Below are 27827 nucleotides of genomic sequence, written 5' to 3' on the forward strand. Positions count from 1 at the left end.
TCAAGAGACAACTAGGGGAAGAAATAGGAATCTTGTTGCGGTGAGGAAAATATTAGTTTTAAATTAAAATTTAAGTAAATAATTTTGGAGACCCTTAATGAGAGAGTGATACATGGGTGGGTGAATAATAAAACTATTGAATTATAAAAAATAATTAATTATGCATGAATTGTCAAGTGTCACCTATGAGGACTTCTATAAAAGAAGGGGAAAGCCATGGGAGAAAGGACTTTTTACCCTATTGTTGGATGGATGAGACTATGTCAGAGTAGTGACTACGAACTATATTGAATTTGGTTAGGTAGAGGACTTTTGAGAGGGGACTCTTGAGTCAAAGAGTGCTCTCCTCTACCAGCTATTACATTCCTCCATTGTACAACCCCGTTGCAGCTTGGGGGTCTGCGGGGAAGAAGAGTATCCAAAGAGTAGGCTGAGAGGTCAACTAGTGGGTCACTGCATTTGGATCAAGCACATTGCCATTCATACTCGAAGGTAACCAACAACAAAGGAAGACAAGTAGCGGCAAATCAAATTTGAATCTCGTCTTCTGGTGAACGGTACTTATGTGTTACAATAATCTTTTGTATGATCTCTTTATGGATTTAGTTAAATATATGTAAATTAGATGATATGTTCAATGAAATGAAATTTAGGGATGTGTTAGACAGTGCTTAAAAAATTTGAATTCCCAATGTTATTCTCTTCTGGTTGTATTTTTATTTTGATTAAAATAATAATAATAATAATAAATATATAGGGTTGGTCCCTACACTTCAACTCTTCGACCTTACACGCTTAACCAAATTGTTACGAGAGTTTTCCCTTGCTGATTTGCATTTTAGGCTTACACTGTCATTATCGCTATTTCTACTAACCATTCCAGTATCATTGGTAACGTCGGCCTCCTTATTCACCATGCGTATCATTCCTGCGGTATTTGCAATATGTTCAGGACCCATTATAGTGTTATTTTCAGGTTATTTTAGGGTTTGGAAGACTTTTAAGGAACTTAGCAAGATGCAATCGCCTTACTGATAATTCGCCCCTGCCCATAAAGTTCGTTCTATAAAGGGATGTAGCACTATCCATGACCATCAGAGCAAACTTTGTCTTTGCCATCATAGGAGCTGCTTCCAGCAACAACCTAGATTGATGATCCATATTATATACTCTGCCATAGGCAACGTTATCCAACACATCTGCTCCATTGAGCCCAAACCTTTCTGCAATTTGTAAAAGTCATTGTGGTATGAAGGTTCCCTCGGCATCAATAAAAAGTACTTTGCCTTCACCGCCTCCCTGATCTAACAAAAATTGACAAGTAAGGCAGAGATGTGTGGCATAATTGGGTTTTTCTTGTTTGAAATTCCCCATTGATCTCTGTGATTGATCCTCTCTCCACCCCTCCTTCTAATAGCGTGTCAAGCTCCTTCTTGGGGAAATATGCAACAGATTCTACCATACAATACTGGCATCTTTGAGCTTCTTAATATTAACAGCAGATATCCCACAGGCCTGGAGTTTCTCAATGGGGTAGGGTCTATGATGTTGCTCCTCTACTTTTTCGTCTTCCTCGGAGACCTATGGCTGTTGCTCCATGTGAATATTACTGAGAAAGCGAGTTTAGAAGGAAACCCAATACGAAAGAAGTGCATCTGGTGCTACCTAGTTGACCCTTCGATCAGTTTCAGGTTGTTCCTCACGAGAAGAGTGCGTTTTTTTTTTTTGCATTGTCTAGTGTGCTCTTCCTCATTTTCTTCACATCTGCCAGATTTAATAACTGTATCACCTTTTGATACCTAAAAGTATAATCATGCCCCTAGATTCAACTATTAAGAATCCAGTCCTTTTCACTAGTCAATTTGAACCATAGTATTAGCATTCTAATCAATATTTCCTATAAAAAAAAATTATTGAGTTAGTTGGGTGAATTTCCGTAGTAGAATGGTAAGAAACTATTATAATTGATCCAGTAAAAAAAAAAAAAAAGGAATTTATTCAATTTCCAAAACGTTGAATCCTCGACTCTACTGAATCCTCAATTGTTTGCATCTAAATTCGTACATGGTATCATATTTGTGTAAGCATCAAGATTGGCACAAATGCCATTACCCTCCATATTGATCAGATAAGTGTGGCCTCGTTTAGTTTCCCTAGCCTGCAAGACAGCCTAAGCAATGGAATAATATGCATGCCAACCAAATTGCTGCGATGAATACGTGTGCTTCTCCTTGGCTGACAATTGGAACCGAAGCGTAAATTCAGATCTTGGATAGGTTGTAATCCGTAGACAAATGTGGAAAAATTGCAAGAGAAATTAATAACACAGATATGAATCGAAACGTAATTTCAGATCAGGGACAGACAACAATCCGTGGACAAATGTGAAAGAATGAATGGTAATATTCTTTTGGATGACTAGGCTTGGGCATACGTCGAGATTAGTTTGTTTTTATGGGATGTGTCTAGTCAATTTAACGTCTTAAATTTTTCTACATAAATTATCAATCCGGGTATCATAAATTGATGAAGTTTAGTGCACTATATGTGCTTAGTTAACATTTTTCTTACTTCGTTGTTTTATAGTTTATGTTGTTTTTGGGGGTTTTGTTTCTTATTCTTAAGGAAATTAATATAAGAAAGAAAAGTTGTGCTTATAGATGAAATCTCTAAATGTTAATGGACAATTAAATCTAATGACTTTTAATGTTAAAATCTAATTTCTAAAGAAGGGAGAAAAAGGAAATGAACATTAGATAAAAACAAATCAAAACTTTGAATCGTTGATTAATCTAGGCCGGCAAAATGTCTATGAAATGAAAGCAAAAATGATAATTCTATTTTAAAGCAATACAAAAACAACTATGATCTACTGCAGGCTCAAATACCATTGGGAACATTCAATATAGGAAGATGTCGAAATCATCTTTTTGAAATGACTTGAGCGATTGAGTATACAATAGATGTGATCTTAAGAAAGCATGGGAAATGAATCTATCACTATTGTGTGAACAAACACCCAAATTCAGTCCAATTGGAAAATGGAGCCACCTTCTTGAGACGATTTAGCGAGCATAGGAAACACAGTCAGTTATGCTAATTTGAAATGGAAAGCAAATACAAAACATGCAAAGGAAAACTAATCTAATGTGTGCTCTAATGCTCCAAGCACCAATTGGAAAATAGGAGGACTACTTTCTTGGACTTTTTTCTTAAGCATAGATTACACAGTTAGATAAATCTACAAATGGAAAGCAAATACAAAACATGTAAAGAAAAACTAATCTACTTGTGCTCTAATGCTTCAAGCGCCATTTGGAAAATAGGAGGACTATTTTCTTGGACTATTTTGTTAAACATAGATTACACAGTTAGATAAATCTACAATCAACCGGTTGAGCACACTTGCCTGAATTAAACTTGCATGAATGGAAAATCTAAACTATTAAACTTGAAAACAATCGTAAAGATAAAATGACATACTTGAATGAAATCAAAGCAAAATTACAAAATAAAATCTACTCTGCCTTACATTCTAATATGCTCCATGACATCTCCTACTTCACATCTCCTTACATGTTGGGAACCTCAAAGCTTTATTCAAATTCTTCAAAATTACAAAGTACAAAGTAATGACAAGTTGAGCTAACCAAGTTAACAAAAACTCCCAAATAAAGGAAAGAGATCTCTTATTTATACAAAAAGATGAGAAGTCATCTCATTAATGAGAGTCCATGAATCTCTCCCTATATCTCTAGAGTTATAATCAAAATAAGAAATGGTAAGACACATGTATTCTTAGAGTTTCAATACAAATAGAAAATGTGACACATATCCTCATGATCCCATGATCTTATCCACTCAAATTCGAATTTGGCTTTAAGATGCCACATAAAGGTCTTCTAGAAGCTTCCTTTTGACCTACACATGTCAACAATCTCATCCCACTTGTTAGGTATAAGCATATGCACATTATTATCTAATTTTTAACCACAAATTCACTTCAAAATACTAAGAATTAATAAAGTTTGGAAAAACATAAATGTGATCAAATAATGATGAAAGTGAGATGAATGTAGTGACATGGTAGTGAAATGAAGGTGAAATAGAGGTGATATAATGGACATGATAGTGAAAGTGTAATGAAAGTGAATGACAATTTCAAGACCCAACATACCCCCCAACTAAAACTATTGCATGTCCTCATGCAATAAATATTACATTAATTCTTTTGATCCTTGAGCTTTGACTTATCTTTGCATGATATCATTTGATAACTTCATACTTCTATAAAGTGTTTTACTTGAATTGCAACATGGTTGGTTCATGTGTTACAACCATATTTTTTTGTTGCATTCAATTTTAATAATTGAACTTTGCATAATGATAATTTGATTATTGTTGCAAAGTATATCTTTATTGGATTGCATCATGGTTTATTCTTGTGTGACAACCATTGTTTGTATCCAATTATCCTTTAAGCACTTTTGAAAAGCCATTGTATGCTCATAATAATAATGTAATAGTTAATATATTTTGGAAGTATGTGGGATTCTGAATATGATATGAACATGTCAAGATATGAATATGAATGTATTCCCCCTCAACTGATGGTATTGGGAATTTTATGAAATGAGAAAGAAAAATGCTTTTCCAACAATTATCATTCTAGCTTTTTATGGAATTCTATGGTAAAAAGTTAAAAAATGATGTACCTTAACTTACCCTTTGAAATGGATGAGTTTTATGTATGGTGGCTACAAAATTCTAATCATAATCTTCTTCAAGTGGCTGGACAAAAAAAGTCATGGATAAAAGAGTCAAGATGACTTTTTATTGCTTCTACTAAAACTTGTTGAATTTGCTGCTGAATGGTGTTGATCTGTTGCAGCTACATATCTTTTGTGTCTGCTCCAAAATGTTAAAAATAATAGTCTTCATGTTTTCAAAACTCATTGGCACAATTCCTACTATGTGAATAGATGTTCGGATGTCGAACATAGCAGGAAATTGTTGACTTAGTGGCCATTAATGGATGCCACTAGTCAACACGAGAACTCTCACCATTGATGACAATGAGTCAAGATGCCCAAACACATCTTGCTAGGTACGAATAAATTTGCCGATCTCGAGTCACCTAGAAGATCTGATGAACAAGGGACATTAATGTATTCCCATTGTTCGTCGGCATGAGGACTTGCCATTAAGGCATGCAAGCCTCAAGGTGTTTTCGCAAGAAATTTAGTCTCAAAGAACTATGGACTCAATAATTTGCATTGAAGCAAGGTTTATTTGCAAAATGAAAATGATAGGAAAGCGAAAACTAAAATGGAAGATGGCAATGGAAAGTAATAATGGCAATGGGTAATAAGCATGTAACTGAGCCTCTTGCTTTTATTTGTGGGTTAGGAGTGGACAAAAAGTAATGGAAAGTGTATGTGAACATAAATGGAAAATATAAAGGGAAATGAGGTGAATGGTTTATTATGAAATGTGGATGTAATGGAGACAACAATATCTGAAAGTTTTGCAAGTGCTTGTATCTAATTTTTCATTAGCATGTGCTCATGCATCGATGTTTCTTCTTTGTTGCTGATCATCCTCTTATGAAACAAATTGGTCTTTAAGAGAGACACTATTCACTTGTAGTCATCTGTCCTTCCTCCTGGAACCTGCAAAAAAAACTAATACTTCTTCTGCAATGGAATGTAAGACTATCAAAAGAGAGAGGTGATCAATCTCTCTAGTTATGATATTTATACACAAAACTAAGAATTCGTATTAATGAAACAAGTTCACGAAGGAAACCAAAAGAATTTATACCTGCTTCGAAATTAGTGCCTCAAGTTAACTGTTATATCTTTTGAACAATTTCTTCATTCTTGACTGTTTCAAACTCTGATGATGAATTTCTCATTGTGTAGATCTCGTCGATATCTTTCCAATGACACTTGAATCGTCGAAATCCGATTTTGTATGAGAAAGTTACGCTGATTTGAACAGTGAGGTTTCTCAGCTGCAGAACGTGCACAGTTTCTATAGCTAAAAATCTTGAACAGAAAGTTAGCTATGTTTTTTTCATTATCAATCCAAAATTAATCAATACCTTCCAGAAAAGAGCAAATAATCTACTTATTTCATTGATTCATTTTTTTTTTTTTGTTACCTATGAACCTTTGGTTTTGTTTTTCATTTTGCTCCCTGAAGTCAGGAAAAATATGCGGCGACATAGTGATAACACACACCTCTATTCCAGATCAAAACACATAAATCTATGATTGTGTTGTCACTATAATATGCATCAACACGAAATCCTTGTTTCTATGTGAAAATGAGTTCATGTACCCAACTGAAAACAGTGATGGATTTTTCATTTTCAGGCAAGTATTTTGAACTACTGACAGAAATGTTTTGCCTACTTGTGTTTCTAGTAGCTAGTGCACTTGGACCAATCATTCATGAGCCTCTGTTCTCTGCTATTCTTCAAAATTCCCTTCATTGTCTGAGAAATGGAGTGACTGCGTAAAGAGGACTGTGTATATTGCAGTGAAACAACTGGTATATAGAAACAAAAATAACTATGGATATGGGGACGGAATGACAGAATATATGGAAGTAAAACGACTATGAGTATGAGATAAAACGACTGTACATACAAGGTATACAAAAACAAAGTAGTTGTATGCATAAAATGTGTGGAAACAGAGTGTGATCAAGGTATATGGAACGGAGTGGTTGTACACGTAAACTGTGTGAAAATCAGAGTGACTGTTATACACAGAGAGTACGAAAACAGAGTGACTGTGTGCACAAGGTAACAGAGTGACTGTATGCACAAAAAGGCTGCGAGAGTTTAAGAGAAAAACTTGGTGTAATAAATGAACAATTAGGGTTTTGAAGAGTCGTATTCAAATAGGTTATGTCATGAATCTATCCGTTTAACAAGTGTCCTGGGGAAGTCCGGTTAAGTACGAGTCATTGAGTTTAAAACGAAGATTGCATGAATCGAATTGGATACTTAGATTTAACAAAATATCGTGCCATATGGATTGAATGCCACAGCATAATTAGCTTTTAAATTGAATTTTTCTTCCTGGAGCATGCCGTGTTCAAACAGTGCTCTATTCATTTAATGAAAATCGTTTTTTCTCACGCAGCATGCCAAATGGGGCTTCAAAGAACCGGAAAATTCTCTCAAACCGTTGCGAAATTCTCAAAACCATTTTTGGGTTATCTAATTGACCCTGTTCCCGAAAAAACCCATGTCTCGGTTTTCCTAAATTCGTTTTCATTTGGCTTAAATTTGCGTTTAAATTTTGACCTTTTTTTTTATTTTTTACAATTTTGTGTTTTCTCTGCAAGTATTGCACTCGAGCTTTCTGAGTTCGATTTGCTTTAAACGTGAGTCAAACTTGGATCCTGCAAACAACAGTTACATTCTTGGTTGCAGGTTGAATTGAAGCTTGAGAAATTCGATCTATTGAATTCTATAATTTGCACATTTGATTTTTTTTTTTAAATGTTCTTGCAGGTTTGTTTCAAGGCCAAAGCTTAAACAAGAATAAAGGATTTGTGCCATAAATTTTATGTGCAGGTTTTCTATTGAGACTGCATTGGAAACTGGGATTGGAGATAGCCATTGGTTTTTTTTCCTGAAATTGTGAATTTTTATAAAAATGATTAATGGTTCTCAATTTCAAGCAACTAAGGCTTCAAAGTGAATGTACTAGAACCTGAAAACGGGACTTTGACTGTGGTCTTAAGCTGGTTTTTTTTAATCGATCTGGGCTGGGTGACTAGGATAGAATCCATGTCGAGATGATTCCAAAGATGCCCATTTGGTCGGTTTCTTCGTTTGATGCCTATAACCTGCTAAACTATGGAAGTAGCTACGTAACACACAGTTAGCTGCAGAATAGGGCTAGATTTTGTAGCGAAGTTGAAAAATCTTATTAAACAAGACGCGTCATTTTGAGGGTCACTACAAACCATAACCAGTCAATCTGGCCAGCTGAACCTACCAAAGTAGTTGGATTTTTTTATTGTTTTTTTTTTTTTTTTAACATAACAATTCTTTCTCTGATCCTCCAGATCACACAAACTGCAGGAGGAGAACATACTCGATAAATTATTAATTTTTTTTTAGATGTAAGAAATAAGGTCTCTTAATTACACTTCCCCGGCAACGGCGCCAAAATGTCTAGTCAATTTAACGTCTTAAATTGCTCTACATAAATTATCAATCCGGGTATCGTAAACTGATGAAGTGTAGTGCACTATATGTGCTTAGTTAACTTTTTTTTTACTTCGTTGTTTTATAGTTTATGTTGTTTTTGGGGGTTTTGTTTCTTATGCTGAAGGGAATTAATCTAAGAAAGAAAAGTTACGCTTCTAAATGAATCTCTAAATGTTAATGGACAACTAAATCTAATGAATTTTAATGTTAAAATCTAATTTCTAAAGAAGGGAGAAAAAGGAAATGAACATTAGATAAAAACAAATCAAAACTTTGAATAGTTAGATTAATCTAGGTCGGCAAAATGTCTATGAAATGAAAGCAAAAATGATAATGCTAGTTTAAAGCAATACAAAAACAACTATGATCTACTGCATGCTCAAATACCATTGGGAACATTCAATATAGGAAGATGTCGAAATCATCTTCTTGAAATGACTTTAGCAATTAAGTATACAATAGATGTGATCTTAAGAAAGCATGGGAAATGAATCTATCACCGTTGTGTGAACAAACCCCCAAATTCAGTCCAATTGGAAAATGAAGCCACCTTCATGACACGATTTAGCGAGCATAGGAAACACAATCAGTTATGCTAATTTGAAATGGAAAGCAAATACAAAACATGTAAAGGAAAACTAATCTACTGTGTGTTGTAATGCTCCAAGCACCAATTGGAAAATAGGAGGACTACTTTCTTGGACTATTTTGTTAAGCATAGATTACACAGTTAAATAAATCTACAAATGGAAAGCAAATACAAAACATGTAAAGGAAAACTAATCTACTATGTGCTCTAATGCTCCAAGCACCATTTGGAAAATAGGAGGACTATTTTCTTGGACTATTTTGTTAAGCATAGATTACACAGTTAGATAAATCTACAATCAACTGGTTGAACACACTTGCATGAATTAAACTTGCATGAATGGAAAATCTAAACTTGAAAACTTGAAAACAATCATAAAGATAAAATGACATACTTGAATGAAATTAAAGCAAAATTACAAATAAAATCTACTCTGCCTTACATTCTAATATGCTCCATGACATCTCCTACTTCACATCTCTTTCCATGTTGGGAACCTCAAAGCTTTATTCAAATTCTTCAAAATTACAAAGTACAAAGTAATGACAAATTGAGCTAACCAAGTTAACAAAAGCTCCCAAATAAAGGAGAGAGATCTCCTATTTATACAAAAAGATGAGAAGTCATCTCATTAATGAGAGTCCATGAATCTCTCCCTATATCTCTAGAGTTATAATCAAAATAGGAAATGATAAGACACGTCTTCTTAGAGTTTCAATACAAATAGGGAATGTGACACATATCTTCATGATCCCATGATCCTCTCCACTCAAATTCGAATTTGGCCTTAGGATGCCACATAAAGGTCTTTTAAAAGGTTCCTTTTGTCCTACACATGTCAACAATCTCATCCCACTTGTTATGTATAAGCATATGCACATTATTCTCTAATTTTTAACCACAAATTCACTTAAAAATGCTAAGAATTAATAAATTTTGGAAAAACATAAATGTGACCCAATAATTATGAAAGTGAGATGAATGTAGTGACATGGTAGTGAATTGAAGGTGAAATGGAGGTGATATAATGGATATGATAGTGAAAGTATAATGGAAGTGAATGACAATTTCAAGACCTAACAGGATGGAAGAAGATGTACACTCAGATTTTATTATCAGATTGATATTTTTATTTGCAGTTTTGGGGAAGTTTAATTCACCGAAGTAGTTTTTATTTTAATTCTTTTTACAAAATTTGAATTGGGTGGGGACTAAAACCCACCTAAATCATAGATAAATCAGGAAAAAAAATGGAAATGGAAAAAATAAGTAACACCATTAATTAATGGATTTGTAAAGTAAATGTTATTTTTCAACATCAGATTTGTAAAGTAAATGTTGTTCTCAGGGAGATCCATGGTTGATTCTGCAAGCCCTCACCATTTCCATTGTTCGATTAGTAGCACACAATAAAATGTGGCCCTCATACGTGTTATGCTTTGTTTTCAACGATCACAAACCTCGTGAACAAGTTATGCCCATGTCAATGCTCATCCAGAAGTCATCTCGTTAATTTTGAATAGCACAGCTGACGCAACTAAATCACTTTCATTTAATAGCAGAGCTCACAAATTCATGAATATATCCTTAATAATAAATTGATTAAACACACCAAATTTATATGTATATGTGTGTTATATAGGAGATTGAGATGTACAAATACATCTGCAGTTTTGAGTTAGCCAAAATAATGTCAATTTTCTCTTTAAATCTGAACGCGTAATGTCTGACCACATGGAAAATTTCAAGCTTTTTCTCATTTGGGATTTGGCATTACTGCATTTCTCTTTATACATCCACAAAAGACCAAATTAACTCACAGTGACTGATGAGCCCCAGAAATGAGTAATTATGTGGGCTCATTCAGCCTCCTAATTCGACTTAATCCACCATTCCCACTAGTTTATTGCATGTTTTTTATTATATTTATGCTAATATAGTGAATTGGGTTAGTCATTATTCCAACAAGTCTAATGTGTGCTTTATGCAGATTTTTGGTCAATTTTGAGACAAAATCAAAGGTTTAAATGAGCACTTGGCAGCCAAATTCGTGGAAGAACAAGGGAGAGGATTTGTAGGAAGGTGTCCCCTTCATTTATGAGGCCTTACCTCGAATTCTCCATCAAAAAAACTCGAAGCACAAGGGGTAGCCAAGCAAGTCAAGTAGGACTGCTGTTAACTGCAAGTTTTGGCAGCCGAGTCCCTAAAGTTTAGGAGGACTGTTGGGGTCCTCAATTTGTATAAATAAGAAGGCTTAGGGCCTCATTTCAGTTAGCCAGTTTGTAGTTCGATGTTAGTCATTTTTTAGCCAGTTTGTAGTTTGATTTTAGGAGGAGTTAGTTAGGTTTTAGTCAGTAGGTTAGCTCTGCATTTCAATACATTTTCAAGCTTTTTCTTGTAGACAGTTTTTGGGATGTAACTATTATTTCTTGCTCAATAAAGATGAATCCAGCTTTTCACCAGCTCTAGTCTCTCTTAGGAGGCTGTAGCTCTTAGGATTGGGCCCAACCCAAGTGCCCAGTATCTCCTTTGTGTATTTTTCTGTGTCTTTGCTGCATTCTTAGAATAAATTCTGTTATTTAGGTTAAGATCTTACTTTGTGTTTTTGATGATTAAAATAGATTTTCATGCTTCAGGTTGATTTGACAGTTTGGTAAGGGAAAAGATCTTCAGAAAAGGCCATCAAGCAGCCCTTGATCTCACCTCTCCCTCCTTGGGACCATGAGCTGAGACCAAGGTGTCCTTGCTGCCATAAAAACACTGTTCTTGCTTCTTCATGCAATTTCTAGTGTTAGATTCTTAGTTGCAAAAGTTAGTACCAGTTGTGATTACATGCTTAGATCCATTCTTGCTTGGTTTCCATAGTTTATTTACATGATTTGCTACCACTAAACTTTTGTTCATCGTGCTTATGGTTTCTAGGTCAAATTAGGTTAAAGTAGTTAGATCTTTGGTTTTCTTAGTCTTTGTTGGTTAGTCTTGGAAAATAACGTGCAGAGCACCTGTGATACCTCATCTCCTACCCTTATCCCATCAATGCAACCTGCTTCATCCTCTAACTCAGATCCTTGCCTTTCATTTGCCACATTCTCTCACTTTGCCCTAATTTCCATATCTTTGTGCAACCTTGCTCCCTCCATCCTTGAACCAAATCTGATCGCCTTAATCACTCCCCAGCCTCATGCACCAGGTCCTAGACCCCTTAACATCGTTATCCAACCTCCATGTCCACTTTCCCACCATTTTTCCTCCATCAACCTTCCAAAATCCTCTTTCGGAACATCCTGTAGAAGCTACAGTACATCCTGTAGAACCCTTGCAGACTTCCTGTAGAAGCTCACGAAAGCGGTTTCTTGAGATCCGATCACCGTGAAACTCTCTAGAAGGGTGCTAGGGACCCCTTAGGCCCTCTTTTCACCTTCCCAACCTCCTGCAAGCACCTACTCCATTTTCTTTCGCCAATCAACCTCTGCACAGTCAAAAACAGTTAAAGCACATGCATAATAATTCTACAAACTTACTCAAAAATACAAAAAGATGTTTTTTTCATATTTCTCTTCAGAAGTAGCTTAGTCACATGCATTTTACCTTTCCAAGAGTCAATGGCATCCAATTCCACCGCTTTCATCTCTTTTCTTGCACCAGTAGCGCTAGTCGGTAAAACTAGGTTTTGCTAGGGTTTGCATTTCCTTTCAGCTTGTAGTTTCTTTCTGCAGATAGATTAGTCTCCTTTGAGTTAGCTTTCGTCCATCATAATTAAAAGCTCCTTCTAAGAGCTCATAGAAGTTGGCTTAAGCTCCTAGCGGACTTGTGCCAGCTGATCAAGTGACAGCCGCGGCAAGAGCTAGTACTTGTGCATATAACACCGTCACTTCCAAGTTTGTTACGAACTACCAGGTTGATAAAAGTAAAGAAGGGAGTCCCAAGAGTTGCAGCATTATTGCTGCAATACTGGGGCCCACCATCTTTTTGGCGTCGTTGCCGGGAAAGCGTCAGAGTATTGGTGATTGTTGTTTTTCTTCTATTTTCTACTACAACATTCTGCTAAGTAGTTTATTTCATTCCCATTCTCCAATTTCATTCCTACAAAAATGGATTAGACATTTCCTGCTTTCATTTCATTTCAGCAAGTGTAGATTAGATATTTCCTACTTTCATAGATTAGCATTTCAATTCCGCAATTTCAATTCTGCAAGTGTAGCTTAGCATTTCATTCCTGCAATTTCATTTCAGCAACATAGGTTAGTTCTTTCCTGCTTTCATTTCAATTCTGCATTTTCATTTCAGCAAGATAGATTTTAGTTAGTTGCAGTTCAATCTATTTCAGTTTTGCAGGTACAAGCAGAAATAAATAAATAAATAAAAATAAAAATAAAAAATAAATCAACAAAAAAGATTTCATTTCATGCCTTGTAGGAGTAAAGATAAGTCAGAAAAATGTTTGCACAACACCCTCACTACTTCACACAGCCAACCTTCTCTCTTCTTCGATGGTTGTGATTAAGAAGAACCCCTAGGTAGACAGCAAGAGATATTTGAAGAACCTCTAGGGGAGAAGAAGAAGAAAACATTCCTCTGGAGCAAATGGCTACAAATAGAAATGTTGGGAGCAGTACCTTGTCCAAAAACGAATTTGCAAATCAGATGGAAGATTTCAAGAGCGAGATGAGGCAGTTTCTTACCATGCAACTGGATACCTTGCGGATCGAAAGGAAGCAAGAGGAAGCCAAGAGGGCTTTGGCCATCTTTTGTCCCAGGTGCACTAGAATGCATCCTAGGAACGAATGTCCATTGCACTACATAGAAGTGTGTTTTGTTTGTGAAAGAGACCATCCTACAAATCAGTGCCCCTCCTTGCCCAGAATTAAAGCTGCATATCAGAGGGCCAATGGAGCCACTGAACCACTTTATTATATGAACCAAAGGAGGCCACATGGACCCATACCTTACCAGCAAGGAATGCAAAGGACATCCCAGACCTATTATGACCCCTATCAAGCCAGTTCCATGCCTTACGCTCATCCTTCCTGGTCCACACCTCCTCCTTGGTCCCTCACATATCCATATTATGCCCAACCAGTTTCTCATTCGTTTCACTCTTATGCTCAGCCACAACCTCAGTGGAATGCACCTCATCAGGAGTGGAGGCCCCAGTACAACTCTCCTCCTGCTCCTTTTCCTCCACCACCTGCTCAACCGCAACCATCGCCTCCTACTCCACCAAGGCAGCCCCAAATGCCTGCTCAGTTGAACTCGAACCCAAACAACAGGCAGGCTCAGCAAGTATATAGTGGGAAACCACCTGCCCAACCACAACCCCATCCACATCCATCTCAAATATACACCCCCACTCAACTACCCGTACCACCATTTCCAAACCCACACATTGGAGTAGCTCAAATCAATTACAATGCTGAGGCACAACATGTCCAAACAACTCCTCTTGAGCTCAATGATATTCACTATAGCTCAGGAAGAGTATTGCAAAATAGAGATTATATTGACAGCGTTGGAGGACCACATCCAGCAAAAGAAGATTCAAAAGAGGTGATCAAAGAATCATGGGCTTCACTTGATGAAGAGAAGACATCAGAATCAAAGATTGAGAGTGCTCCCTCATGGTTACCATCAAATCCTCCATGTATTCAAGAGAAAAATCAGCAAAAAGAGGAAGATGAGAAGGTCATGATAGAAGGTGACATGAAGAATGATCCAGATCAGCAAAAGGACCAAGGATATCAGAGCTATATTGAGATATGGCTCCAGATGGTCACTAAGTTGCAGCAGTACTTTCTTCCTCAGCTATGCTTGATCCCTTCAAAGTTAAATCATTTGGTCTCTGAAATCCGGATAGCTGTCAAAGCATGCATTTCAAGCCTCCACATCATTTTGTCTCTAATCTCGATGTGCACATGGCTCCATTGGAAGTATTCTTATACTTGAAAATGATTTTGTTTTTCAAGTAAGGTAGGGTAAAAAATATATATATAAACAATGTAAACTTTGAAACGGGAACTCTGGCCCAAAAACCCAAAAAAAACCACAAAAACAGTGCTCAAAACGAAAAGTGTGTATACTGGAACGATGTTTTTTTTTTTTAGGTGTCAATTTTGCGGCTGTTTTAAAAATGGCGGTGAAAACCAATTTTTTGCGCAAAAATTATCCAAAAAACACCCTCAAAATGAAAAGGGTTGATTCTGGAAGAAGACTTTTTTTTTTTCAAAAGCTAAATTTCAACATCTCGAAACAATGGCATGAATAAAAAAAAAAAAAAAATTATCATGACCCCGAAAAAACATTAAATTAAAAAAATATATATATATATATATATATATATTAAATTAAATTTAAACAATGAAAAAAAAAAAAAAACAAAACAAAACAAAACAAAACATAGATTAAAATATCTATTAAAAGAAAAATATAAAACAAAAATAAAAAATGAAAAAAAAAATCAATCATAAAATGTAAAAAGAACGAAATTAATGATAAGAATTAAAAAACTAAAATATATATATATATAAACAATTAAATAGTAAAAAAAATATTTTAAAAAAATAGGGAAAAAATGAGTAATCTTGTAAACCAAAAAAAATTGGCAAAATAAAATATATATGAAAAAAAAAAAAAAAAAAACACATTTAAAAAAAACAAAAAATTTAGTGGGTGAAAATAGAAAATAAAAACAAACTAAATTTAAAAAAAAAAAATAGAAAATTAAAAAAAAAAAAAAAATTATAAGCTACTAAAATTAAGATTAAAATGTTAATTACTTAAAAAACAAATATAAAAATATATATAAAAGACAAAAATAAAAAAACAAAAAATGTTAAAAAAATTATCTCACAAACCATAAAAGGATTTGGAAAACAAAAAAAAAACACAAAATTAAAATATATATATTAAGTAAGTAAAAATAGAGAAATAAAAAATATATATATATATATATATTAGAAAAAACCCGGAAAGCAAAAAAAAAAAATAGTTAAAAAAAATAGAAATTAATGAAAAAATTTAAAAACTAATAAAATTAATATTAAAAAAGAACAAAAAAAAATTTCAAATTATAAAAAAAAAAAAAACAAAACAAAACAAAAAAAAAAAGTGTATTTTTTATTAAAAAAAAAAATTTAATTAATTTTTATTAAACATAGATATTTTGTTTAAAAAAAAAACAAAATTTAGTTTAAAAAAAAAAAAAAAAATATGTTTTTTATTATTAAGGCACTCCTTGCGATAGGTCACCGGTTCAAATCCCCCGTGGGTACTTAGGTTAGTCTTAACTAGAAAAAAAAAAAAAAAAAATTCATTAATTTATAATTTTTTTTTTAACTAGTTTGTTTTTAACTTTTTTTTTTTCCCCGGTTTTTTCTAATGTTTTTTTTATTTCTCTATTTTTACTTACTTAATATATATATATATATATATATATATATATATATATATATATTTTAATTTTGTGTTTTTTTTTGTTTTCCAAATCCTTTTATGGTTTGTGAGATAATTTTTTTAACATTTTTTTTTTAAATATTAATTTTACTATTTTTTAAATTTTTTTCATTATTATTATTATTATTTTTTTTAATTATTTTGTTTTTAATTTTTTTCCCTAGTTTTTGCTCATGTTTTTTTTTCCCTCAATTTTTACTGACTTATATATATCTATATTAATTTTGTTTTTTTTTTCCAAATTGTTTTATGGTTTATAAGATATTTTTTTTAACATTTTTTATTTTTTATTTTTGCTTTTTTTATATATAATTTTTTATTTGTTTTTTAGAGAGAATTATTTCATTTGGATTGAAAATTTAATTAACGATGTATAAATATGTAAAATATCGAAAATAAAAAATATCGACCTTCTTCTTTAAATATACAAATCAATAAAAACCTCACTACAAAAAAAAATAAAATAAAAAAATAAAAACAAAAAACTATGAAGAGGAAGACCACTTCCAAAATTATTAAATTTACAAATAATTGTTTACATTTCATACATTAGAAAAGTTAAAGTCAAGAAAACAGGCTTTTTAAAAAAAGGGTCTGATGCAGAATAACCATTTTTTTAAATCGGCATGAAAATCACTACCATTCTAAAACGCAATGTACATAACAAGAATTTAAAAAAATTAAAGTTCCAAAAACCATGTTCTAAAAAAAACATGTGTATTCTGCATCACCACTTTTGAAAATCGGGTTATTTTTTTTCCACCTCTACGAAACGGGTAACAGTATCAGTTCCTGTTTCAAAGTAAAGTTCCAAAAACCATGTTCTAAAAAAAAACATGTGTATTCTGCATCACCACTTTTGAAAATCGGGTCATTTTTTTGCCACCTCTACGAAACGGGTAACAGTATCAGTTCCCGTTTCAAAGTTTACATTGTTTATATATATATATATATATATATATATATATATATATATGAAAATAGGAGGAAAATAAAAATCTAAGGTGAAAACCTCCTCGGAGGCGCCTTAGATTGGCTCATTGATTGAAAACCTCCATGAGGCGGTCAATGGGTTGGAAAAAAAGGGAAAAGAAAAATGAATAAGATCCTTGGGTGAAAACCTCCCTTGGAGGCGCCCAGGGCAGGCAATTAGGGTGAAAACCTCCGTGAGGCGCCCTAGTTGTTTTCAAAAAAAAAAAAAAAGAGAAAAATAAAAATAAACCTAATTTCCATTGAATAATTGCAGGTTGCAGCAAGGACATTGCAGGTTAGGAGGATCGCTCAAAGCAAAGATAGAGGAAGTTTTGTGTCTTCTACAGGAAGCCTACAAACAAGCCAAAATTGATCTTCGAAGAGGACCCGAAGGCTGGGAATATGTCCATGAGGCCTGCACACATCCATGTTTCCATCCCTCACCCTTCTCCATTATTTTTTCCATCTCATTGTGCTTCTTTCCTAAAAACTGTGTGTTCTACAAGAAGTTCCTGTAGAAATTACAGGAAGCTAGAAATGGATTTTAAAAGGCAGTTTGGCGAACATGATAGCTTCCTAAAGGGTTCATAAGTCCTCCTACAATCCTCAAACCTCTCTCCCATCAATTCCAAGTCTGCATTATAGCCCAAGCTCATTTTTTCTTACTATGCAAAAAACTACAGAATGCTTTGAAACAAAAATACATAGTGCTGGAATTTGTTTTTTCCCTCACGTGAAAACCGTGCATCCATTTACAAAACCGTTTTACAGGGAGTTGTATAGGTATGATGGCAACATGCCCGAGCAATTATAGCCAATTCCAATGCATGATTTCCAAGAAATTAGCCTCCATCACCTTCAGTCATTTTTGCATTTTCTCCATATCCGTGCATCCATTTCAAAACTTGTTTCATGGGGAGATACATATAGATGATAGTAATCTACCCAAGCAGTTTCAGTCAGTTCCGATGCACGGTTTCCGAGAAATTGACCTCTGTAATCTTCAGCCATTTTCAATTTTTCTCAAAATCTGTATATCCATTGACCACAATTTTGCTATGGGAGGTGCATAACGATGATAGAAGCATGCTCAGAAAGTTTCAAGTCAATCTAATCTATCGTTTGGGAGCTATGGAGAAAACAAATTGTTGTCTTGTAAAAATTCAGCATCAACAGCATGAGGGTGCAAATCTGAACGTTGAAGCAGGCTCCTGCAGCGTAGATCCAGCCAAAGGATACCTACACCAGAAAATAAGCCATGTATCAGCAAACAGACCAGCATGCATCCACAGAATATGAGCATGCAGCAGCAAAAAGGACCAAGCAGCACGTCGACTTACAGGTAAGTGTCTAAACCAATTCCTCTATTTGCATCTGTATGATTCGAAAGTGCATAAATGAATGAAATGGTGGGATTAAGCCAGGAAGCTAGCAAGTTAACCTGACACCCTCAGCCAGTCTGATTGCACTCATCCGGAGGTCACCCAGCACGTGTATAGTCATTCACGAGAAATTAAAAAAAAAAAAAAACAGGTGGTGGCAGATGTTGAACTCCAGCGCAACTGATGGTAAGGGATTACAGGCAGAAAGCATCCAATCCCATGATTGCACTGCAATAGGGACCAACGGTCCGAATAATGGCAACACACATTTCTGCCACCTCATCTTCTCACACGAATCACGCTACAGTTAAACGATGCTCGGCTGAAACTCTCACCACTCTTTGTTCACTGCGCCTTCACGACATTCACAACTGAAGCACGCGTCCACCACTTCTAGATCAGCTAACCAGTGGTCCTCTGCAAGATTCCTGCCTGATTTTTCGAGATTTCTGCCGTTTTTTAAAAAATCTCCCACCTATCGAGCTCTACAGGAAGCGCAGTTTCGTTCTACAGGAAACGAGAGCCTTCTACAGGAAGGCTTCTACAGGAAAGGCAAAAAACAGCCGTGCAGAAAGAAAACTCGGGATTTTTAGCGAATTTCAAGCTCAAAACGAGGTAGGCTCAGGAAAACTTCTTTGTGCACGATTTGTTTGTGCAAGGTGGTGAATTAAACATGGCATCAAATTGGAAAATCAGTGAAAAATCTGCCTGTGTATTGGAAGTAAAATGTTTGCCTATGTATTGCACTGAGTGTCCCAGTTTTTCTGCATCAAAATTCTCCTCCACATTTCCTTTTTAAAAATTCTCCATAGGGAAGATATATGCAGCTGTGGAGGCCAGCCTGTGTGTGAAAAAATTTTGAATTTGCATATCTGTCTGTGTGCTGAGAAGAAAACTTGATCTCTGTGCTCTGCCTATAAAAACAAAATTCTTCCTTTCATAAGCAAACAGTCGAGTTCTGGGTGACAACAGTCTTAAAACAAGGGAATTGTTGCTAGTTGATATTGGACACATGAAAAATTCCTTCTTGGGTTTAGAAAAACCAAATTCAGTCATCCTCTGCTTCAGTGATTCACTGTGTTTTTTTTCCCACTTGAGCATTTTCTTTTCTGGTTACAACACAAACTCAACACCATGCCAATTGAATAAAGTGAGAAGAACATTGATGAGGGAGCACAGGACATTCAAGAAGAGGGCAAAACAGAGGAAGAACAGAAGGAAAAAGAGGAATTTGACATGACCGCTGAGCATGAGATAGAAAAGGAGACAACAGCAAAAACAGAGAAGCCGAAAAAGGAAAAAGGTTGGGAAGAAAAAGGCTAAGAAAGCCCAAATGAAAGCTGTCACAGCCAAAGCAGACACACAGAAACAAAAGGGAAAGAAACAGCTTAAAATAGCAGCACCATAGACAGAAACGGTTGACACAGGGACTTCTACATGAAGCATGGAAGAAGAACAGCGAGAGGAGAAATCAGCTGAAATATTGGCAAGGGAGGCAGCAGTCGTGCTTGCCGCCTTAACCACACCTCCAAAACCAAAAGGGAAGAGAAAGAGGCAAACCTCCATGTACTTTAAAGCAAGGAGGAGCACATGGATCAAAGTGGGCAGACCCCAGCGACAGTCAAAGGAGCCAATTATCATTGAGGACACCACAGCTAAACAAAAGGAGGAGTCTCCTTCAAAGATATCCTTCACCTATGAACGAGGAAGCCCAAAAACCTCCACCTGGAGAGAGAGAATTAGGATGATGGACTCAAAGAAAGCTCTACAGGAAGCTGAGATGGTTCTACAAGAAACTCTAGCTAAGTTAAAAGAGACCGAGAAATTGGAGGAAAAGGCAGCCAAACCATCACAGGAAGAAAAAAGGCTGAGGAAATATTGGAACCAAGACCTCAGCCTAGCTTGGGCTCATACTACAACCTGTTAGAAGCTGGGAAGATAATTCCTCAGAAATTTGCAGTACCACTCTTCTTTGCACTAGAACAAGAAAGGGTGAGGACTCACACTTGGATGAGGATTGCCAAGTCCAAGGGTGTGGCAGACATAGGTCACCTGGAAGAACAACTCAAGGAATCAAGAAAGGAATTGGCCATGGTGAGGCATGTGGAAAGTAGTCAAAGGACCAAACTATAGGAGGAGAATGAGCTGCTGAAACAGCAGTTACAGCTACAGGGAAATCATAACGAAGATAGGCCCTCCATTTTGGCAGAACAGCAGCAGCAAGAAGGGCCTCTAGCAGACAAGGAAACATCTGATGAATAGCAGAGAGAGGACAAGTTGCAGGCTGAGGTTGAGGCTTTAACAAAACTGCTACAGGAAAAGGAGCACAGGCAGTGAGAGGAAGTAGAGAGAAAAGCAGGGTTTCATGACCGAGAAGAGGACATCACCTCAGAAGCCTGGGATGTGAGAGAGGCAGTCAAAGCAATCAAAGATGAAGAGATAGATTAGTTGCTTAGAGGATGAGCAACACTTTCAGTAGGGGGGTGATGATGAGCCCCAGAAATGAGTAATTATGTGGGCTCATTCAACCTCCTAATTCCACTTAATCCACCATTCCCATTAGTTTATTGCATGTTTTTTATTATATTTATGCTAATAGAGTGAATTGGGTTAGTCATTATGCCAACAAGTCTAATGTGTGCTTTATGCAGATTTTTGGTCAATTTTGAGACAAAATCAAACGTTTAAATGAGCACTTGGCAGCCAAATTCGTGGAAGAATAAGGGAGAGGATTTGTAGGAAGGCGTCCTCTTCATTTATGAGGCCTTACCTCGAATTCTCCATGCAAAAAACTCGGAGCACAAGGGGCAGCCAAGCAAGTCAAGTAGGACTGTTGTTAACTGCAAGTTTTGGCAGCTGAGTCCCTAAAGTTTAGGAGGACTGTTGAGGTTCTCAATTTGTATAAATAAGAAGGCTTAAGGCCTAATTTCAGTTAGCCAGTTTGTAGTTCGATGTTAGTCATTTTTTAGCCAGTTTGTAGTTTGATTTTAGGAGGAGTTAGTCAGATGTTAGTTAGATTTTAGTCAGTAGATTAGCTCTGCATTTCAGCACATTTTCACGTTTTTTCTTGTAGACAGTTTTTGGGATGTAACTATTATTTCTTGCTCAATAAAGATGAATCCAGCTTTGCACCAGCTCTAATCTCTCTTAGGAGGCTGTAGCTCTTGGGGTTGGGCCCAACCCAAGTGCCCAGTACCTCCTTTGTGTACTTTTTTGTGTCTTTGCTGCATTCTTAGAATAAATTCTGTTATTTAGGTTAAGATCTTCCTTTGTGTTTTTGATGATTAAAATAGATTTTCATGCTTCAGGTTGATTTGACAGTTTGGTAAGGGAAAAGATCTTTAGAAAAGGCCATCAAGCAGCCCTTGATCTCACCTCTCCCTCCTTGGGACCATGAGCTAAGACCAAGGTGTCCTCGCTGCCATAAAAACACTGTTCTTGCTTCTTCATGCAATTTCTAGTGTTAAATTCTTAGTTGCAAAAGTTAGTACCAGTTGTGATTACATGCTTAGATCCATTCTTGCTTGGTTTCCATAGTTTATTTACATGATTTGTTGCCACTAAACTTCTGTTCATCATGCTTATGGTTTCTAGGTCAAATTAGGTTAAAGTAGTTAGATCTTTGGTTTTCTTAGTCTTTGTTGGTTAGTCTTGGAAAATAACGTGCAGAGCACCTGTGATACCTCCTCTCCTACCCTTATCCTGTCAATGCAACCTGCTTCGTCCTCTAACTTAGATCCTTTCCTTTCATTTGCCACATTCTCTCACTTTGCCCTAATTTCCATATCTTTGTGCAACCTTGCTCCCTCCATCCTTGAACCAAATCCGATCGCCTTAATCACTCCCTAGCCTCATGCACCAGGTCCTAGACCCCTTAACATCGTTATCCAACCGCCATGTCCACTTTCCCACCGTTTTTCCTCCATCAACCCTCCAAAATCCTCTTTTCAGAACATCCTGTAGAAGCTACAGAACATCCTGTAGAAGCTACAGTACATCCTGTAGAACCCCTGCAGACTTCCTGTAGAAGCTCACGAAAGTGGTTTCTTGAGATCCGATCACTGTGAAACTCTCTGGAAGGGTGCTAGGGACCCCTTAGGCCCTCTTTTCACCTTCCCAACCTCCTGCAAGCACCTACTCCATTTTCTTTCGCCAATCAACCTCTGCACAGTCAAAAATAGTTAAAGCACATGCATAATAATTCTACAAACTTACTCAAAAATACAAAAAGATGTTTTTTTCATATTTCTCTTCAGAAGTAGCTTAGTCACATGCATTTTACCTTTCCAAGAGTCAATGGCATCCAGTTCCACCGCTTTCATCTCTTTTCTTGCACCAGTAGCGCTAGTCGGTAAAACTAGGGTTTGCTAGGGTTTGCATTTCCTTTCAGCTTGTAGTTTCTTTCTGCAAATAGATTAGCCTCCTTTGAGTTAGCTTTCGTCCATCATAGTTAAAAGATTCTTCTAAGAGCTCATAGAAGTTGGCTTAAGCTCCTAGCAGACTTGTGCCAGCTGATCAAGTGACAACCGCGGCAAGAGCTAGTGCTTGTGCGTATAGCACCGTTACTTCCAAGTTTGTTACGAACTACCGGGTTGATAAAAGTAAAGAAGGGAGTCCCAGGAGTTGCAGCATTATTGCTGCAATACTAGGGCCCAGCAGTGACTTTAATGTAGAGCAAGCATTTATAACCATTCAAAAGGAAAAGAGGACCAGAAAAATAGGCTAACCATTGAAGAAGGTCCAATAAAGAGACAATGCACCTAAGAAGAATGTGCACCGACCTGGAGCTAGCCTTGTGTGTCATCTGAAATCAGTAGTTCAGATGTCAACACAGAGTGCAAATAATATCCTCTCGGTGATTTACCTGGGTATGCATAGAAAATTTTAAGGGTATATGTGTAGCTTATAATTCCAGAAACATCGATATTTTTGGTTGATAAAAAAAAACAACAACAACACAAACTAAGTTCTCATGCCAATTAAGAATTATACCATTTTTGTTATCATTATAAATAAGGTAATGAATTAAGAATTCTGCCATATTTTTAGCATTATAAATTTTTAATTGTAATTTTTAATGGAGACAATTCTTGTATAAACATTATTAGGATCAACTAGTTTTTGAGGATCAACCATGCTTGTGGTCCAAGGAAGAGAGGCTGGAAAACAAAATGGTATATGAATAAATGAGCCTAAAAATACCCAGAAACGAAAGGGTGGCCGAATATTTAGAAAAGATGATGTTAAAACGTTCATCAAAACAAGTTAAGGAATTGAGTTTTAGAATTCTGACATTGTTTCCTCTCATTAGGAAAATTTAATAATGTCATTTATTATTCCAAATAATGATATGATTACATAAAAGTGTAAATTTTTATGATGTCATTTCTTATTCCAAATAATGATATGATTATATAAAAGTGTTATGTTTTCTCCAATGTTTGAGCTAATTATAGAACCTTAACCAGTTTATTTTTCTTTTCACATAATAATATTGATGTATTACATTTTTCCAAGGTTGCAAACAGTGTGATGTTTGGTTTGAGGACATTTCAATTGATTTGACATGTTTATTCGTTAGATTTGGTTATTGGGCATTTTAATTAATTTGGAAAGTTTATTTAACTGAAATTGCAGAGGTTTTTATGGTTTAATTTTTTTTATAGTTATAGTTTTGTTTTCACGTGGGTGATTTCCTTTGCATTACTTTTGGTGTGAGGATCATTTAAAATGATTTGACAGATTTGTTCAGTTGAAATTGCAAAGGGTTTATGAGTCATTTTTATAAGTATAGTTTCCCCAGTTTATGTTATGATAATGCTACCAACCACTTCTACCATTTACATGACATAATGTAGTCTAAGCCTACTATGCTGAGTAGATTGATTGTATTCTTTTGTTTAAATCTTATAGGAATGTTTGAAATGGATAGGTGACTTATATAATCAAGAACTTATAAATGCATAAATTGTTCCTTTGGAAGTATATAATAATAACAGTAGATTATAGAACCACCGAGGTTGGTTAAATTTTATTTGATTAGATTTATCTTATAAGGAAAATCGTGTTAAATTGTCTCAGGATTCATTGGTAAACCATGGCTAGAAGAGGTACAAGAAAGAGTGGGGCAACTAAAGCGCACAACATGGCACCACCACAACAACCGACTCCTACCTCCCCACCCAATGATGGGGAAAACATCGCAACACCAGAACATATACCAGCTGGAGAAGTCTTGAACTCAATGAGATCATTCCAGCACATGTCTAAAGCATTAATCAACCGTTTGGAATAGGAGCATGGAGGACATGTCATACAAAATGAAGTACCCAAAACACTACAAGAAATGATGCACGTCGAGATTTGTAAAAAGTAAAATTTCCAGAGTTTTGGGGGTCCACTAATGGTCAATCTGCAGAAGCATGGTTAGAAAACATGGCTATCTGCACTTTACCTTGAGAGATTACACCTCAAATATGAAGGCCAAGATGGGTATATTCCAGCTAAAGGGAAACGCATTACTTTGGTGGAAGACATTATTAACCCAATTGGGGATGGATATATCAGAAGTAACTTGAGAGCTATTTGAAGAAAAATTTAGAGAACGTTACCTGACAGAGGAGTTCCTTGAGAGGAAACTAAATGAATTCAATGCATTAAATCGAGTCGCTCACTACCAGAGTATGAGGCACGTTTCATGGAATTACTCCGTTATGCCCCTCACTTAAACACAGAGAATCTCAAGGTGAACAAATTTGTGTATGGATTAAATGTTAACATTCAGACCAAGGTTAGAATCTTAATGCCTCGCACCTTGCATGAGGCAATTCAGCGGGCAATCTTTGCAGAGGAGGAGATCATGAGCACTGGACCTAGTAAGTCAACAAGGCCCATAGGATCTGGAGTACCAAGAGGAAACAATATGGAACGCAGAAATTTGCAAGGGGGTCCTGTGCACAATCATCAAAGCTGGTCAGCAAGAAATCAAAGAACACCATATAGGCATCCAACTCAGCATCCACACAGGGTACCTCAACAAACTCGTCAACCACAACCGCACTGGCCTATGTGACAACACCAAGTCACACCACCTCAACACCGATTCTCTTTCCAGCAGAGTTCCAGACCAACTCCCTGTTCAGCTGGTAGTAGGAGCCAAGCCCCTAAGAGGGGGTTTTGGAATTGTGGTGGTCCTCACTACGAGATGGATTGCCTTCAAAATACAGGTAATACCAACTCAACTAAGAATGCAACTACGGTGGGGGATCTAGGGAAGGCTCATCGCATCTATGCAGCGGTGAACAATCGCCAGGTCAAACACCAGTCCACTGTGTTGGAAGCCTCAGGTAATATTGATGGTATGAGTTTTGTCATTTTAATAGATCCAGGAGCTACTAATTCCTTTATTTCTCTAAATGCATTATCAAAGATTAAACATAAAGCAATTGCACAATATGCATTTAGACATGTAGAAATGGCATATGGTATGAAAATAAATGTAGGAAGGATGGTAAAGAATTGTGAGGTGGACCTGGGTGTATGTAAGACCAAGATATCCTTGTACTCTACAATTTTAGGAGTCTATGACATAGTTATAGGAATGGATTGGTTGGAACGACATGAGGCACTCCTGGACTACAAAGACAAGATTCTACATTTTACCGACGATGAAGGCCAAAGAAAATCATTAAGGGGAAAGAACTAAGGGGTGTCCCTGAGGTTCATCTCCTCCATGCAACTAATGAAATTTAGGCGAAAGGGATGTCAAATGTTCTCGGTGGTAGCTCTAAACGATAAGGGTGACTTTGAAAACCTTGATAAACATCCATTTCTTGTTGAATTTAAGGATGTATTTACCGAAGAACTACCCAAGCTACCCCCAAAAAGGGAAATTGATTTCACCATCGACCTTAAACCAGACACTAAGCCTATTGCAAAGGCACCCTACCGTATGTCGGCTCCAGAGCTAAAGGAATTGTAGATCCAATTAAATGAACTATTGGACTTGGGGTTCATACGACTTAGCATATCTCCGTGGGGAGCCCCTGTGATTTTCATTAAGAAAAAGGATGGGTCTTGGTGACTGTGCATTGATTACCGCTAGTTGAATAAAGTGACGATAAAAAATCAATACCCTTTGCCAATAATAGATGACTTATTTGACCAAATGAGGGGGGCGACTTTGTTTTCAAAGATATATTTGAGGTCGGGATATCATCAGTTGAGAATCAAAGAAGAAGATATTCTGAAGACAACCTTTAAAACAAGATTTGGGCATTATGAATTTGTAGTTTTACCTTTTGGACTGACAAATGCCCTAGGTGTTTTCATGAGTTTGATGAATGGAATATTTCGAGATTACTTAGACAAGTTTGTACAAGTCTTTATCGATGACATTTTAATCTACTCAAAGACCCCAGAAGAACATGACGAACACTTGAGGATAGTTCTACAATGTCTTAGAGAAAACCAATTATACAGGAAGTTGTCAAAGTGTTCCTTTTTCCAAATCAAGATTCATTATCTTGGACACATTATCTCTAGGGATGGTATCGCAGTAGACCTGGTAAATATCGAGGCCATCATGGAATGGCCAACACAAACCAATGTTCATGAAATATGAAGTTTCATGGGCATGGCAGGGTATTATCGTAGATTTGTCGAAGGGTTTTCAAAGATAGAAAACCCCATTACTGAGCTCCAAAGAAAGAACAAGAAATTCATTTGGACTAAAAAATGTGAAGAGGCATTCCAAAGGTTAAAGGTGTTATTAATGACAACACCAATTTTGAAGGTTCCGGATACGGAACAAGAATTTTTGGTTTGCACTGATACCTCCAAGGAAGGGCTGGGTTGTGTGTTGATTCCAAGAAGGAAGAGTAATAGCTTATGCATCAAGGAAACTTAGAACCCACAAAGAAAACTACGCAACCTATGATCTAGAAATGGTAGCAATTGTTTATGCACTAAAGATTTGGAGACACTACCTTCTAGGAAGGAAGTTTGATCTTAGCACTGACCATTGTGGGCTACAACACATATTCACTCAAGACCACTTAAATGCAAGACAAAGACGATGGTATGAGCTAATTAGTGAATATTATTTTGATATCACTTACATTAAAGGAACGGTAAATAGGGTGGTTGATGCTTTAAGTAGGAGGCCTCAGATATTTTCAATGATTCCCTTAAAGACAAA

The 27827-nt window shown here is 36.0% G+C and overlaps 1 pseudogene; it reads right to left on the reverse strand.

Annotated features, from left to right (window-relative positions):
- Nucleotides 1–795: 795 nt before the first annotated feature.
- LOC149260644 (DNA repair protein RAD51 homolog pseudogene) overlaps nt 796–27827 on the reverse strand; it is a 75742-nt pseudogene continuing 48710 nt past the window's right edge.

This window comes from Pinus tabuliformis, chromosome 6, assembly GCF_031772625.1.
Source record: "Pinus tabuliformis cultivar Carrire ecotype Pingquan chromosome 6, CPIR1, whole genome shotgun sequence".
Taxonomy (NCBI): Eukaryota; Viridiplantae; Streptophyta; class Pinopsida; order Pinales; family Pinaceae; genus Pinus; species Pinus tabuliformis.